The 16,273-nt window shown below is 56.8% G+C and overlaps 1 protein-coding gene across 4 annotated transcripts in view; it reads left to right on the top strand.

The window, feature by feature from the left end:
• The first annotated feature begins 73 nt into the window (after nucleotides 1–73).
• The window catches only part of LIN54 (lin-54 DREAM MuvB core complex component), a 68,374-nt gene continuing 52,174 nt past the window's right edge, over nucleotides 74–16,273 (top strand). For 3 of the 4 annotated variants that reach the window (XM_068168012.1, XM_068168013.1, XM_068168015.1), the window contains exon 1: nucleotides 760–868. The gene's annotated coding sequence lies outside the window, so the exon portion shown is untranslated. Of the gene's footprint in view, nucleotides 259–759; nucleotides 869–16,273 lie in introns of those variants that run through there. The other variant, XM_068168014.1, reaches the window with a different exon arrangement.

A 16,273-nucleotide genomic window follows, 5' to 3' on the forward strand; every position in this document is an offset into this window, starting at 1 on the left:
GGGCGGCGCGGCGCAGTATTATGGGATGCGGCGGGGGAATGGCGCGGGGCGCGTGATTTTGAACAAACACGGCGGCTTCGTCGCTGCTGCTGCTGCCGCCGCGGCCGCCGGGAGCCCCAGCGCAGCGGAGGGAAGCGGCGGCGGGGCGAGGCGCGGAGGACGTGAGGGCGAGACGGCAGCGAGGAGAGGTGGTGGCGGCGGCGGCGGCGAAGGAGGAGGAGGAAGAAGAAGAAGAAGAAGAAGAGGAGTGCCCGCCCGGTGAGTGCGAGGGGCGGGAAAGCGGCGGGAGGGTGGAGAAAGGAGGGGGGGTGCGGGCACGGCCCCGCTAGCGGGGAGGCAGCGGCGGAGTGCTGGCAGCTGCCTCCCGCCGGGAAAGCGCAGGCCCGGCCCCACTGAGCGCGCTCCCCGCGGCGGGATTGGGCTACCGGGCGGCCCTGCAGACCTCCCCGGGCAGCCGTCCCGGTTGCTCCCCTGCGCCGCGGGAGATGCCCGCTCGGCGCGACTGATCGCTGCTCGCTGACATCAGCGGGGCGGCGGGGTTAGAACGGCCCGGGGGAGCCGTAGGAGGCCGGTGGTGAGGCTTCCTCCTCCTCCTCCCCCGAGCGGGGGTCCGTGCGGGACCCGCCGCCGCCGCCCAGCTCCCTGCCGGTCCGGAAGCAGTTTGTGTTTGGCGGCAGGGCAGCGGGGGGGAGCCCGGCGGGCGGGGCGGGGCGCGGCGGCGGGGCGGCGCGGCGGGGGCAGGTGCGGCGGGGGCGGGCCGCGGGGGACGGCGGTGACGGGGTGAAAATGGCGGATCTTTCGAAATACGGCGGCGGCTGCTGGCGGAGCCCGGCGGCTCCCGGCCGCCCCCGCGCCGCCCGCCGCTGAGGTGAGGCCCCGGAGCGGGGGCGGCGTGAGGCCGGCGGGGGCGGGGGGCGGCCGTTGCCGGCGTCGCGCGGCGCCAACGGCGGCGGCCGCGGCTGGCGTCGCTGGGCCCGGGACCGGCCGGGCCCGGCCGCCTCGGCCCGCGGGACACCACGTCAGGCGATGCGGAGCCCTCGGGGGCGGGCGGGCCCGGGCCCGCTGGCCGCGGCGGGGGGACGCGGCGGCGGCGGCTGGGCTGGCTTAGGCCCCGGAACGCGCTCCCGGCCGAACTTGCGGGCGCGGGGAGCGGGCCGCCCCTCGGAGGATCCGCCGGGGCCCGGCCGCGGCAGCAGGCGTCCTCGCCTTTGTCTGCGGGGATGCTGGCTCGGGCCCCGTCCTGCCGGGAGGGCCCGGGGGGGCACACGGCGTGAGGCGCTTCCCGCTGCGAGGCCGCGCTCCTGCCCGCAGCCTGCGCCGCCCCCAGCTGCGGGGTGCGGGGGCAGGGGGGGCTGGGCTGGGATTTCGTCCTTCGGGATAGCCCCCAGCTTCCCTGTCCCTTGCGGCCGCCGGGGGTGAGGGATATCGGCGGTTCCGAATGTGTTCCTCGTTCCCCGTGGCCTTGACTTTGAAGCGCATCGTGTGCTAATTACGTAACAGCCTTTGCTGTCGGAGGGCGTTCGGGGCTCAGCGAAGCGATCCGCAGGGACGGACTCTGAACAGGAGGAAAGCCCTCAGGCTTCGAGGGGAAGAGAGGAGAGATACTTGAGCAGCCTTTTGTTAGCTTCAGTCTGCTGAGCCATGGCCTGAAATTGATTAGGTGTTGGAGGGAAAGTATCGAATAGGGACAAATAACGCCAAGGTGTGCTTTGCAGTGTTTGTGTAAAGCTGATACTGACAGGTAATGCCTTGGGGGGCCGGGGGGGGTGTAGCTTATTTACAGTAGCCTCGAGTTGCAGCAGGGGAGGTTTGGCTTGGACATTGGAAGAAACCCTTTGAAGGGGTTCTCAAAGGCTGGAGCAGGCTCCCCCAGGCAGGTGGTGGAATCCCCATCCCAAAGAGGCAGAGAGGTGGTACTGAGGGTCGTGGGGTAGCGCCAACCTTGGTACACTGAGATAATGGCCAGGGTCAGTGACCTTCCAGGCCTTTTCCAAGCAAAACAGTTCTATGCTCCTGTGTCTTTTTGGCTTGTTGGAGGCCCTAAGGATAGTGAGTTACCAGCTGGATGTTTCTTATGCCAGGGCAGCCCTTTTGTGAGATAAAATGGACTACATTTGTCTTTTCTGACTCCCTGAGACACGCTGCTTACATGTGAGCAAGTGGTAGGTGTTGGTTCTGTGCCTCCTACAGGCTCGTGTCAGCCTACAGAGATGCTTGGCTCTACTGCTCTGTAGGGCAGGCACTCAAAGCCTGGCTTGGAGAGGGTTAGAAAGCACAGCCCAGCTTCCATGAGGAGATAAAAAGGTGCTTGGTGCCTTTGGCAGTGCTGTCAGTTTCAAAAGCTTGGACCTGGGGGTGCTGATTGACAGCCACCTAAACATGAGCCAGCAGTGTGCCCAGGGGGCCAAGAAGGCCAAGGGCATCCTGGCCTGCATCAGGAAGAGTGTGGTCAGCAGGAGCAGGGAGGTCATTGTGCCCCTGTACTCTGCATTGATTAGGCCACAGCTTGAGTCCTGTGTCCAGTTCTGGGCCCCTCAGTTTAAGAAGGACGTTGAGAGACTTGAAGGTGTCCAGAGAAGGGCAACAAAGCTGGGGAGAGGCCTTGAGCACAGCCCTGTGAGGAGAGGCTGAGGGAGCTGGGGTTGCTTAGCCTGCAGAAGAGGAGGCTCAGGGGAGACCTTCTTGCTCTCTCCAACTCCCTGCAGGGAGGTTGTAGCCAGCTGGGGGTTGGTCTCTTCTCCCAGGCCCCCAGCAGCAGAACAAGAGGACACAGTCTCAAGCTGCACCAGGGGAAGTTTAGGCTGGAGGTGAGGAGAGAGTTCTTCACTGAGAGAGTTGTTAGCCATTGGAATGAGCTGCCCAGGGAGGTGGTGGAGTCCCCATCCCTGGAGGTGTTCAAGAGGGGATTGGATGTGGCACTTGGTGCCATGGCTTAGTCATGAGGTCTTTGGTGACAGCTTGGACTTGATGATCTCTGAGATCTCTTCCACCCTGGGTGATTCTGTGATACATAATCTGAGCAATCTGCTGTTGCTCTGCTTGCTTACACACTCCTGTGCTGTCTGAGCTCACAGAGTTGGTTACTAAATGCTCTTCAGGGGCTCAGCCAGAAGCCTCAAAAAACTTTAGCAGGTTTCCCATTGAGTATCTGTTAAGCACAGGTACATTTGAAGCATGGAGAGATGAAAAGCACCCCAGTGTAGGAGATCTCTTCATCTTTGGTTTTCTAATGCAGCCAAAGCCTCTCAGATTCTTTTCCCTTACTGTTGTGGGGCAGAAGTTGTTAAGGTAGATTAGGGATGGGTGTTTTGATTTCTGCTTCAGCAGCAGTCTGTGCTTTCCTGCCTGCCACACTGCTTCTTCCCTGTGTGCCCTGTCTGTGCTACAGAGGTGGTGCTTTATTATTTCACATAGAATCAACAAGGTTGGGAAAGACCTCAGAGATCATCCAGTCCAAGCTGTCACCCAACACCTCCTGACAACTAAACCATGGCTCCAAGTGCCACATCCAATCCCCTCTTGAACACCTCCACCACCTCCCTGGGCAGCTCATCCCAGTGGAAAATTAATCCTTCTGGGAAGAACTTTCTCCTCACCTCCAGCCTAAACCTCCCCTGGCACAGCTTGAGATTGTGTCCTCTTGTTCTGGTGCTGGGGGTCTGGGAGAAGAGACCAACCCCCACCTGGCTCCCACCTCCCTGCAAGGAGTTGGGGAGAGCAGTAAGGTCTCCCCTGAGCCTCCTCTTCTCCAGGCTGAACCCCCCCAGCTCCATGCTGCTGTTACAAGCACCTCTTACTGTCCTACAGAGCTGCTGTACTGCAGGGGTGGGATTCATAACCAGTACTTGGGAGACAAACTCATTGTGGGGTTTGTGGGTTGGGTCTTTGTTTGTTTGTGGGGTGGTTTGTGGTGTTGTTTGGTTTATTCTAAGCTGCAGGAGTACCCAGTGAGTGTCACTCTTCATAGAATGGTTTGGCTTGGAAGGGACCTTAAAGATCATCTAGTTTCAGTCCCTCTGCTGTGGGCAGAGAGATCTTCCACTAGGCAAGGTACTTCAAGGCCTCATCCAACCTGACCTTGAACAGTTCCAGGGAAGGAGCATCCGTGACCTCCCTGGGCAGCTGCTCCAGTGCTTCCCCACTCTCACTCTCAACAATTTCTTCCTCATCTCCACTCTCAATCTCCCTTCTTCCAGCTCAAAACCATTGCCTCTCATCCTGTCACTCCCAGCCCTTGTCAAAAGTCCCTCTCCAGCTCTCCTGGAGCCCTTTCAGGTACTGCTGCTCTAAGGTCTCCCTTCAGCCTCCTCCTCTCCAGGCTGAACAGCCCCAACTCTCCCAGCCTGTCCCCAGAGCTGAGCTCTTGGCTCAGGGGTCTGTATTTTGCCAGTCCTTACAGGAGTAGCTTGGTTTCCTCAGTTGCTTCTCAGCCCAGTGAGCAGCAGGTGGCTTTGAAAGCAGCCTGTGATTAACTTGCTCACCTGGCAACACTGGAAAGCAGGATGAGACTTGCTGGCATAATCCCTTGATCCACGATGGGGGCACAGAGCTGTGTCACCTGAGGGGCTCAGGTTCCTCCTGTGCCAGATCTGGCTGTAGATTAGTGGCTCCCTAACTCTTCCAACCTGTGTGGTGTGCCCCTTCCCAAGCCAGTTTTCTGCTACTCATGGCAGAGCTGTGTCTTTGTGGTGGGCTCTGATCTCTCTCCCATGCATACCTACTCCTCAGCAATATACAGGAAGGCTGGGGAGGGACTTCTCAGGATCTCAGGTAGGGATAGGACTAGGGGGAATGGAATGAAGCTGGAGGTGGGGAGATTGAGGCTGGAGGTGAGGAGGAAGTTCTTCCCCATGAGAGTGGTGAAGCCCTGGAATGGGTTGTCCAGGGAGGTGGTTGGGGCCCTGTCCCTGGAGGTCATAGAAGATCACAGAATCAATAAGGTTGGAAAGGACCTCAGAGGTCATCAAGTCCAACCTATCACCCAACACCTCATGATTAACTAAACCATGGCCTCAAAGATCATCAAGTCCAAAACTAAACCATGGCACCAAGTGCCACATCCAATCCCCTCTTGAACACCTCCAGGGATGGGGACTCCACCACCTCCCTGGGCAGCTCATTCCAATGGCCAGTTACTCTTTCTGGGAAGAACTTTCTCCTCACCTCCAGCCTAAACTTCCCCTGGCACAGCTTGAGACTGTGTCCTCTTGTTCTGCTTCTGGTTGCCTGGCAGAAGAGACCAACCCCCAGCTGGCTACAACCTCCCTGCAGGGAGTTGGAGAGAGCAAGGAGGTCTCCCCTGAGCCTCCTCTTCTTCAGGCTAAACAACCCCAGCTCCCTCAGCTTCTGCTCACAGGGCTGTGCTCAAGGCCTCTCCCCATCCTCATTGTCCTTCTCTGGACACCTTCAACTGTCTCAATATCCTTCCTAAACTGAGGGGCCCAGAACTGGACAGAGGACTCAAGGTGTGGCCTAACCAATGCAGAGTACAGGCCAGGATGCCCTTGGCCTTCTTGGCCACCTGGGCACACTGCTGGCTCATGTTTAGGCAGCTGTCATTCAGCACCCCCAGGTCCCTCTCTGTTTGGCAGCTCTCAGCCACTCTGACCCCAGCCTGTAGCTCTGCCTGGGGTTGCTGTGGCCAAAGTGCAGCCCCTGGCACTTGGACTTGTTCAATGCCATCCTGTTGGCCTCTGCCCATCTGTCCAGCCTGGCAAGGTCCCTCTGCAGAGCCCTTCTGCCCTCTCACTGACCAACATCTGCTCCCAGCTTGGTGTCATCTGCAAATGTGCTGCTGACTGACTCAATGCCCTCATCCAGATCATCAATGAAGATGTTAAAGCGCACAGGGCCCAGCACTGCTCCCTGGGGCACAGCACTGGTGCCTGGCTGCCAGCTGGCTGTGGCACCATTCACCACCACTCTCTGGGCTCAGCCTCCAGCCAGTTCCTAACCCAGCTCAGAGCTGCTGTCCCAGCCAGGGGCTGACAGCTTGGCCAGGAGCTTGCTGTTGGGGATGGTGTCAAAGGCCTTGCTGGAGTCCAGGTAGACTCCATCCACAGCCTGCCCCACATCCACCAGGCAGTGCCCTGGGCATGGAAGGAGATCAGGTTGGAGAGGCAGGACCTGCCCTTCCTAAATCCCTGCTGGCTGGGCCTGAGCCCTTGTTCCTGTGAAAAGCTTTTTGGGCTCTGTTGGGGTTTTTTTTGTATCACTTCTATCAGAAAGCTCTCAGTGGTGTCTGGCCTGCCTGCATAACCTGATCTGCTTTCCCCTGCCAAACATTGGAAGGAAACAGGAGATAGTCTGCAACCAAGTGAAAGCTTTCTGGTTCCAGATGTAGTTAATATTGGAGTGTCTGGGCAGAGCTTTCCTGGTAACCTTTTGTGCTTTTGTGCTTTCTTTCAGTGTGTTTTTCATCCCAAGTGTTGCTCTCCCATGGCATTGGGAGAAGATGTGGCTATGCACTGCTACAGTCCCAGGAGCTCTGCTTGCCTCTTCCCTAGCAGTGCCTTCCTTTTTCCTGCTCTCCCCCTCCTCTTGTGCTTTGTGAGCACTCAAGTAGCTACCTGGAGAGCACAACTAAAGGCTTCCTGTGGAGTAGTCTTCTGCCTGGGTTCAACACCTGTGTCAGCAGTGCTGGCAAAAGCAGGACTGGGATAGTACCCAGTTTGGTTTGGGTGGCTTACTGTGGCCCCCTGGGGTTCCCTCCTCTGGGCTGCCCTTGCAGCAGGAGGAGGAATGTTTGGAGAGGACCAGGCAGACTCCAGAGGAGGACAAGAGAGCTTTAGCAGTAGCACTACCTTAACACATGTGGGGAGTGGAGTGTGAGGGAAGCAGTGTTGCTGGTGGTGTGGTCAGAGCAGCAAAGGATGCTGCTTGAGATTAACAGTGCAATAAAGATAGGGCAGAATGACCTCCCTGCTCCTGCTGGCCACATTCTTCCTGACCCAGGCCAGGATGCCCTTGGCCTTCTTGGCCCCCTGGGCACAGTGCTGGCTCATGTTCAGGCAGCTGTCAACCAGCACCCCCAGGTCCCTCTCTGCCTGGCTGCTCTCAGCCACTCTGCCCCCAGCCTGTGGCACTGCCTGGGGTTGCTGTGGCCAATGTGCAGCCCCTGGCACTTGGATGTGTTCAATCTCCTGCCCTTGGCCTCTGCCCATCTGCCCAGCCTGTCCAGGTCCCTCTGCAGAGCTCTCCTACCCTCTAACAGCTCAACTCCTGCCCCCAGTAAATCCTGAAATATGGTACAGGGTGCTTGTGCCAACAGTATGTGAGCAGCAGTTTGACAGATAAGGGTTTTCAGCTGTTAGTCTTCCCTTTGAAATGATGATGGAAGCTTTAAATTACCCAGAACTTGCCAAGGGAAGAAGGATCTCCTCATAACTGCTATGTGGGCAAGTGGTTGGTTTGTTTTGCCTTTTTTCCTCCATCCATTCCTAAAAGGGCTTAGCACCTCTAGTAGAAGATGGAAATGATGGCATGAGCTTCAGCTTTCTTCTTATGGCAGAAAGAGCCAGCAATAAAGGCAACAAGGCTGGGAAGAGGCCTTGAGCACAGCCCTGTGAGGAGAGGCTGAGGGAGCTGGGGTTGTTTAGCCTGGAGAAGAGGAGGCTCAGGGGAGACCTTCTTGCTCTCTCCAACTCCCTGCAGGGAGGTTGTAGACAGCTGGAGGTTGGTCTCTTCTCCCAGGCACTCAGCACCAGAACAAGAGGACACAGTCTCAAGCTGTGCCAGGGGAAGTTTAGGCTGGAGGTGAGGAGAAAGTTCTTCCCAGAGAGAGTCATTTGTCATTGGAATGTGCTGCCCAGGGAGGTGGTGGAGTCCCCATCCCTGGAGGTGTTCAGTAGGGGATTGGATGTGGCACTTGGTGCCATGGTTTGGTCATGAGGTCTGTGGTGCCAGGCTGGACTCGATGATCCTCGAGGTCTCTTCCAACCTTAGGGATACTGTGACACTGTGAAAGACCCTTACCTGTGCAGTACCAAACTCTCATCTCCATACCATTGCTAACCATTACAACCATAGAATCAACCAGCTTGGAAAAGACCTCAGAGATCATCCAGTCCAACCTATGACCTAATACCTAACACGTCCTGATAACTAAACCATGGCTCCAAGTGCCACATCCGATCCCCTCTTGAACACCTCCAGGGATGGGGACTCCACCACCTCCCTGGGCAGCTCATCCCAGTGGCCAGTCCCTCTTGCTGGGAAGAACTTTCTCCTCACCTCCAGCCTAAACCTCCCCTGGCACAGCTTGAGACTGTGTCCTCTTGTTCTGGTGCTGCTTGCCTGGGAGAAGAGACCAACCCCCAGCTGGCTCCAACCTCCCTGCAGGGAGTTGGAGAGAGCAAGAAGGTCTCCCCTGAGCCTCCTCTTCTCCAGGCTAAGCAACCCCAGCTCCTCAGCCTCTCCTCACAGGGCTGTGCTCTAGACCTCATTGCCCTTACTTTTACCACAGGCCCAGAGAATGTTAGTGGTTGGAAGGGACTTCCAGAGATGAGTCCAACCCCCCTGCCAGAGCAGGACCATGGAGTCTAGCACAGGTGGCACAGAAAGGCATCCAGATGGGGCTTGAAAGCCTGCAGAGAAGGAGCTGCTGCGTTGTGCATCTCGCCAGTTGCTCTGATGTGCTGCACCCGTTGGGTGGTGTCACAGAGAGACCCTAGACAGCAGAGGATGGGAAGGGTGTGGGGGGTGTTGGCTGAGGGCATCATGGCTCTCTTGGGAGCTGTTATTTAGCACCTCTCCTATGAGGACAGACTGAAGGAGCTGGGGCTGTTCAGTCTGCAGAAGAGAAGGCTCCCAGGTGACCTCATTGTGGCCTTCCAGGATCTGAAGGGGGCTCCAGGAAGGCTGGGGAGGGACTGCTCAGGATCTCAGGCAGTGATAGGACTAGGGGGAATGGAATGAAGCTGGAGGTGGGGAGATTCAGGCTGGAGGGGAGGAGGAAGTTCTTCCCCATGAGAGTGGTGAAGCCCTGGGATGGGTTGTGCAGGGAGGTGGTTGGGGCTCTGTCCCTGGAGGTGTTTAAGCCCAGGCTGGCTGAGGCTCTGGGCAGCCTGATCTAGTGTGGGGTGTCCCTGCCCATGGCAGGGGGTTTGGAACTAGCTGATCCTTGTGGTCCCTTCCAACCCTGACTGATGCTATGATACTATGACAGAGAGACCCTAGAGAGCAGAGGATGGGAAGGGTGTGGGGGGTGTTGGCTGAGGGCATCATGGCTGTCTTGGGAGCTGTTCTTTAGAATGTTGTGCCTACAGACAGTTCAACTTGTGGGGAAGACCACCTGGTAGTGCTTGGGGGTTGGTCTCTTCTCCCAGGCACCCAGCCCCAGAACAAGAGGACACAGTCTCCAGCTGTGCTAGGGGAGGTTTAGGCTGGATGTTAGGAAGAAATTCTTCCCAGACAGAGAGATTGGCCATGGGAATGTGCTGCCCAGGGAGGTGGTGGAGTCCCCATCCCTGGAGGAGTTTAAGAAAAGTCTGGATGAGGCACTTGTTGCCATGGTTGAGTTGATCAGATGGTGTTGGGTGACAGGTTGGACTTGATGGTCTCAAAGGTCTGTTCCCAGCTGGTTAATTCTGTTCCATTCAATGAGGAAGGGCTGGATGCTTACACCAGTTATGGAGTCAGCACTTGGTAAGGAGTGAGCTTGGAGTTCTCTCCTGGCTACACTTTGGCCTTGGTATTGCGTTCGGTGAGCACAGAGCCCTGACCCCCTGGGAAGCAGGCAGGCTGCCTCCATGTGTTGTATTCTGCACGGGAAAGGGAAGGGAGATGATTTTGTCTGTGCTCCACAGGCATGGTTTTGTCACTGCCTTGGAGTGATTTGCTCTCACTCTGCTGTCCTCCCTGCAAGCATGGGCAGCAGCCCTGGCTGCTTCATTTCTCCCCTTCCCTTGGTGAATCGTAGCTTTCCTAGGGGTTCATCTTTTCTGGTGTCATGTCTCTCTTTGTCTCTGTGTGTGTGTGTGTATTTTTAAGGCCAGCTCTAGCTCTGTAAGCTGAAACAAAAGAGCCTCTGTTGGAAAACTGCTGTGCTGAGTGCTTTTGTGGCTCTTTGCTCCACGACAAACCCAACCTTTCCATTTGGTGGAGACAAAAGGCAGAGCCTCCGGAGGGCACTGGGGAGTGCAGACAATGCCTGGCCCTGTTTGGCCCATCGCTGAGCTGCTAGCAGAAGGGAAGGGGGGGCCAGTGAAAGGGCAGCTGTAGCCTAGCAAGGGCACCTGGGTGCAGCTGTGGCCTTTGATAACATGCCAGCAGCATGGAATGGATCCTGGGTATCCACCTAGCACAGAACTGAGGTGACCTTAAGCTGCTTGTGGGTCATCCAGGCAGTGGCTGAGTGGCTGAAGCATCACAGGGGGCACTCTGTCACCTCAATGCTCACCTCTGGTCCCTCCAGCAGTAGCAAGCTTCCCCCTAGTGCCTAGAAGGCTTTCACAGGTAGCTGGAGCTGGAAGCTGAGGCCAGCCCTAGGCACTTGCTGCTTTGTCTTCTTTGGAGGGAGGTGTTTGGGAGCTCCCATAGTGACCCCCTCAATGCAGCTGCTTGCAGGTCAGTCTCTGGCCTTCTGCAGGGGGAAGGCTGCTGTGTGCTTCTGAAGATCATTTCCTTAGGTCCCAGCCTCTTGCCCCAGGAAAGATTTCAGCAGTCTGATGCAAAATAACTTGCAGAGAGGGTGCTTGGCTTACATGGGCAGAGGGCTGACCTTAAGCTGCTTCTGCTGCCTGAGGTGACCTTAGGCCTCTTGTGGGTCCTCCAGGCAGTGGCTGAGTGGCTGAAGCATCACAGGGGGCACTCTGTCACCTCAATGCTCACCTCTGGTCCCTCCAGCAGTAGCAAGCTTCCCCCCAGTGCCTAGAAGGCTTTCACAGGTAGCTGGAGTTACCAGCCCCTCAGCAAGGCTGACTTGGCAGCAAGGGAGAGCAGGAGTATGCCAGAGGACCAAGGGCTGTTCATCACCTGCAGCCAATGTTTGCCCTGTTTCCTGAGCCCTGAGAGGGGTTCACTCATTGCAGACTCACAGAACTGTCAGGGCTGGAAGGGAGCTCGAGGCTCAGCCAGCCCCAAACCCCTGCAGGGACACCTCACACCACAGCAGCTTGCTCACAGCCACCTCCAGCCTGGCTGCAAACACCTCCAGCCAGGAGGCTTCCACCACCTCCCTGGGCAGCCTGGGCCAGGCTCTCACCACCCTTCCAACCCTGGCAATTCTGATTTACTTTGTTTCCTTTGAGTTGGGCTTAGGCAAACAAGTAACCTTTGCTTTAGCTGTAGGTTGTGTCTGCTCCCTGCAGTCTGTGTTCTGTGCCACCTGCTCTAGCAAGCCCCCAGGAGCCTGTGGGAACTGAGCCTTGTGTCTTTGTCTCATCAATCCTTCCATGAAGTGGGTTTCTTCTGTTTCCTGGGTTCATGTCTGGGATGTCAAATGAAGGCTCTCTCTTTTTTTTCCCCCACTTGCAAAGAACTGTTGTGGTGCCAGAGCAGTGAGCTGGCCACAGCAGAGGGACCCAAAGAGGCTGCAGTCAGTGTAGCACCTACAATGATAGCAGCAAAGGTGGTCGCCTCAATCAGATGTGAACTGCAGCTGCTCACCCAGGGGAGAAGCAGACAAGTTGGGGAGGAGAAGGCTGCTTGTGCACTTCTACCTTTGCTGCTGGAGTAGCTGGCAAAACCAACACATCCAAAGCAGCAGTGCCAGCAGATCCAGAGAGGTGATTCTGCCACTTCACTCTCCTCCAAGCTCCCTCAGCCTGGCCTCAGAGCAGAGCTGCTCCAACCCCCTGATCGTTTTCATGGCCCTTCTCTGGACCCTCTCCATCAGCTCCAGGTCCTTCCTGCATTGAGGGCTCCAGACCTGCACACAGCACTGCAGGTGAGGTCTCACCAGAGCAGAGTGGCAGAGTCACATCTCTGGATCTGCTGGCAGCACTGCTTTGGATGCAGCCCAGGCTGCCCTTGGCCTTCAGTGCTGCAAGCTCACCCTGCCTGCTCCTGTGCAGTTTCTCCCCCACCAGCACCCCCAAGTCCTTTTCCACAGGGCTGCTTTCCATCCCCTCCTCCCCCAGCCTGTGTTGATAGTGAGGATTGTTCCAGCCCAGGTGCACAGCCCTGCACTTGCTCTTGTTGAACCTCACGAGGTTCCCCTGTTGCCACCTCTGCAGCTTGTCCAGGCCCCTCTGGATGCCTTCCTGTCCCTCTGGTGTACTGACAGCACCACTCAGCTGACAATGCCCTCAAGCCCACTGCCTGTATCCCTGATAAAAACATTGAACATTGTCCCAGGAGGGACCCCTGAGGGTCACCACTGCTGCTGCTCTCCATCTGGACTTCAGGCCATGGAGCACATGGATCTGCAGCTAGAAGCTTGCTTTCTGGCCAGGCACTGCAGTAGAACTGTCTGAGCTCTGTTTGCATTGTTTACAGTGCTCCACTGGACTCCAAAGTGAAACCAACTTAGATTTCTAGGATGAGTTTCAAAATCAACATAACATCTCTCACTGCTGCCCAGCTCTTGATGGCACTGCAGGCTGTGGCTGGGGAGGGGTCTGGGACACAGCCCTGTGAGGAGAGGCTGAGGGAGCTGGGGTTGCTTAGCCTGGAGAAGAGGAGGCTCAGGGGAGACCTTCTTGCTCTCTCCAACTCCCTGCAGGGAGGTTGTAGCCAAGTGGGGGTTGGTCTCTTCTCCCAGGCCCCCAGCAGCAGAACAAGGGGGGACAGTCTCAAGCTGTGCCAGGGGAGATTTGGGTTGGAGGGGAGGAGAAAGTTCTTCCCAGCAAGAGAGATTGGCCATTGGAATGTGCTGCCCAGGGAGGTGGTGGAGTCCCCATCCCTGGAGGTGTTTAGGAAGAGCCTGGCTGAGGCCCTTGGTGCCATGGTTGAGTTGCTCAGATGGTGCTGGGTGCTAGGTTGGACTGGATGAGCTCTGAGGTCTTTTCCAACCTGGTTAATTCTGTATTCTGATTCTGTCTGCTGCCCACCTCTGTGGTGTTCTAACTTTGACAAGAGTCATGAATGCATCACATGCATAAGGACCTCAGCTTTCAGGACAAGAGTGCTGTTCTGTGCCAGCTGAGTGTGTTGTGGGGAAATCAAACACCCCCCCACTGAAATCAGTGTTGCAAGTGTGATGGACTTAGAGCCTGGATGAGGCACTTAGTGCCATGGTTTAGTTGATCAGATGGTGCTGGGCGAGAGGTTGGACTTGATGATCTCAAAGGTCTTTTCCATCTACCTCTACCTCTACTCTGCCAGAGGGAACTTCAAGTGCTGCACCTCCTGCCTGGGCAGTGCTCCTGGGTTCTGGATGTAAGGCACCACATCACCATTGTGCTGCCCAACTTGCAGAGCCTCAACACAACTCCCATGTACCAATTCTGTCCTGCTGCTCCTTTGCTCATCAATACAGTGCTGAAATGCACTCCTGTTGCACATGGCTGGCAGCAAGCCCACTCTTGAAAGGTGAGCAGTATGATAACAGCAGTTACAGGGCTGGGGGGAACTCCATATCAAGCCTCTGAGGATGTTTTTCATGCTGCTTGGTTTTAAAAGTGTTGTCCTAGAATGGTCAGGGCTGGAAGGGAGCTCAGGGACCATCCAGCCCCAGCCCCCTGCCATGGGCAGGGACACCTCACACCACAGCAGGTTGCTCACAGCCACCTCCAGCCTGGCTGCAAACACCTCCAGCCAGGAGGCTTCCACCACCTCCCTGGGCAGCCTGGGCCAGGCTCTCACCACCCTCCTGCCCAACAACTTCTTCCTCACAGCCAAGCTCCAGCTCCCCACTTCTACTTCTGCTCCAGCCCCCCCACTCCTAGCCCTCCCTCACTCCCTCCAAACTCCCTCCCCAGCTTGCTTGGAGCTCCCTGCCGCTCCTGCAAGGCCACCAGAAGGTCTCCTGGGAGCCTTCTCTACTCCAGCCTGCACAGCCCCTCTCAGTCCTCCTCCATAGCTGAAGAGCTCCAGTCCTCTAATTTAATTTAAGAAGGACGTTGAGACACTTGAATGTGTCCAGAGAAGGGCAATGAGGCTGGGGAGGGATCTGGGGCACAGCCCTGTGAGGAGAGGTCTTTTCCAACCTTATTGAGTCTATGATACTGCTCCTCCTCCTGGCCCTGCTCTGGACACCTTCCAGCCCCTCCAGAGCCTTCCTGGCACAGAGGCTCCAGAGCTGGCCCCAGAGCTGCAGCTGTGGGCTCAGCAGAGTGGAGCAGAGGGGCAGAATCCCCTCCCTGGCCCTGCTGGCCACACTTCCCTTGCTGCAGCCCAGGCTCTGCTTGGCTCTCTGGGCTGCAAGTGCTCCCTGCTGGCTCCTGTGGAGCTTCTCCTCCCTCAGCACCCCCAAGGCCTTTCCTTCAGGGCTGTTCTTGAGCCAGTCCCTGCCCAGCCTTGATCAGTGCCTGGGGTTGCCCTGTCCCAGCTGCAGGACCTTGCCCTTGGTCTGGTTGGTGTCTGCAGTTTGGGTAGCATAACCTTTATTTCAGGCTATGTTTCAAGGACACAAGCCTGTGCTCCTTGGTGTTAGGTACCCTTCTCACTTGTTTAAGCTGAGTTCTTTCAGTCAGCTGTAGAATGGGTTGGGTTGGAAGGGACCTCCAAAGCTCATCCAGTCCAACCCCTCCTGCAGTCAGCAGGGGCATCCTCCATTGGACCAAGTTGCTCTGAGACTTGTCCAGTCTGACCTTGAGTATCTCCAGTCTTGGGGCCTCAATCACCTCCCAGGGCAACCTGTTGCAGTATTCAACCACCCTTATGGTGCAGAACTTGTTCCCAACAGCCAATCTGAAGCTGTGATTCTGTAAATTCAAGCTATTGCCTCTCACCTTCTCACTGCAGGCCTTTGGGCACAGTCTCTCTCCACTATATTCTCTCCCAAGTCTCATTTCAACTTCAGATTCTTAGTGCTTCAATTTTGGCCTTCTAAACACTGCAGAAAACCAAAACAATTACAAGTTATTGTGTTTGGCCCCACCACAGTCTGTGCACAGAACCCTAGAATCAGCAAGGTTGGAAAAGACCTCAGAGATCATCAAGTCCAAGCTGTCACCCAAGACCTCCTGACCACTAACCCATGGCTCTAAGTGCCACATCCAATCCCCTCTGGAACACCTCCAGGGATGGGGACTCCACCACCTCCCTGGGCTGCTCATTCTAATGGCTAACAACTCTCTCTGGGAAGAACTTTCTCCTCACCTCCAGCCTAAACCTCCCCTGGCACAGCTTGAGGCTGTGTCCTCTTGTTCTGCTGCTGGGGGCCTGGGAGAAGAGACCAACCCCCACCTGGCTCCAACCTCCCTGCAGGGAGTTGGAGAGAGCAAGAAGGTCTCCCCTGAGCCTCCTCTTCTCCAGGCTAAGCAACCCCAGCTCCCTCAGCCTCTCCTCACAGGGCTGTGCTCAAGGCCTCTCCCCAGGCTCTTTGCCCTTCTCTGGACACCTTCCAGCAGCTCAACCTCTTTCCTAACCTCAGGAGCCCAGAGCTGGACACAGGACTCAAGGTGTGGCCTAACCAGTGCTGAGCACAGGGCACAAGGACTTCCCTGCTCCTGCTGGCCACACTCTTCCTGACCCAGGCCAGGATGCCATTGGCCCTCTTGGCCCCCTGGGCACACTGCTGCCTCCTCTTCAGCTGCTCTCCCCCAGCACCCCCAGGTCCCTCTCTGCCTGGCTGCTCTCAGCCACTCTGTCCCCAGCCTGTGGCACTGCCTGGGGTTGCTGTGGCCAATGTGCAGCCCCTGGCACTTGGATGTGTTCAATCTCCTGCCCTTGGCCTCTGCCCATCTGCCCAGCCTGTCCAGGTCCCTCTGCAGAGCTCTGCTCCCCTCTCACAGCTCAACTCCTGCCCCCAGCTGGCTGTCAGCTGCACATTCACTGCTGATGGACTCCATCCCCTCCTCCAGATGATCAATGAGGCTATTAGTACACGAGGTTAGGCATGCTTCCTTGAAGGTAAAGGAATCTACCAGCCCCAGTCCTGGACTGTTCCTGGCAGTGAACACTTCCAGGATGCTCAGTGATCAGAGGGCCCCCTGTGCAGTTTTGCTTTGCAGCTTTGGGGCTGGTGTCTGCTGTTGAAAAAGTGAAGAAAAGGTGAAAGGAAATGTTCTGGTTTGGTTTGTTTGTTGCTGTTTTACCTTTAGTCTGCTTGGAAGTAGCACACTGGGCAGGAAGAATAAACTGCAGTAGTGTAGGTTGGGAGGGGATCTGCTGGAGAGCAGCCCCAAGGAGAAGGAACTGAGAGTGCTGGTGGACAACAAGTTCTGCA

Source organism: Melanerpes formicivorus, unplaced genomic scaffold, assembly GCF_026170545.1.
Source record: "Melanerpes formicivorus ecotype bairdi unplaced genomic scaffold, bMelFor1.0.p_v2 SCAF_129, whole genome shotgun sequence".
In the NCBI taxonomy this organism is placed as follows: domain Eukaryota; kingdom Metazoa; phylum Chordata; class Aves; order Piciformes; family Picidae; genus Melanerpes; species Melanerpes formicivorus.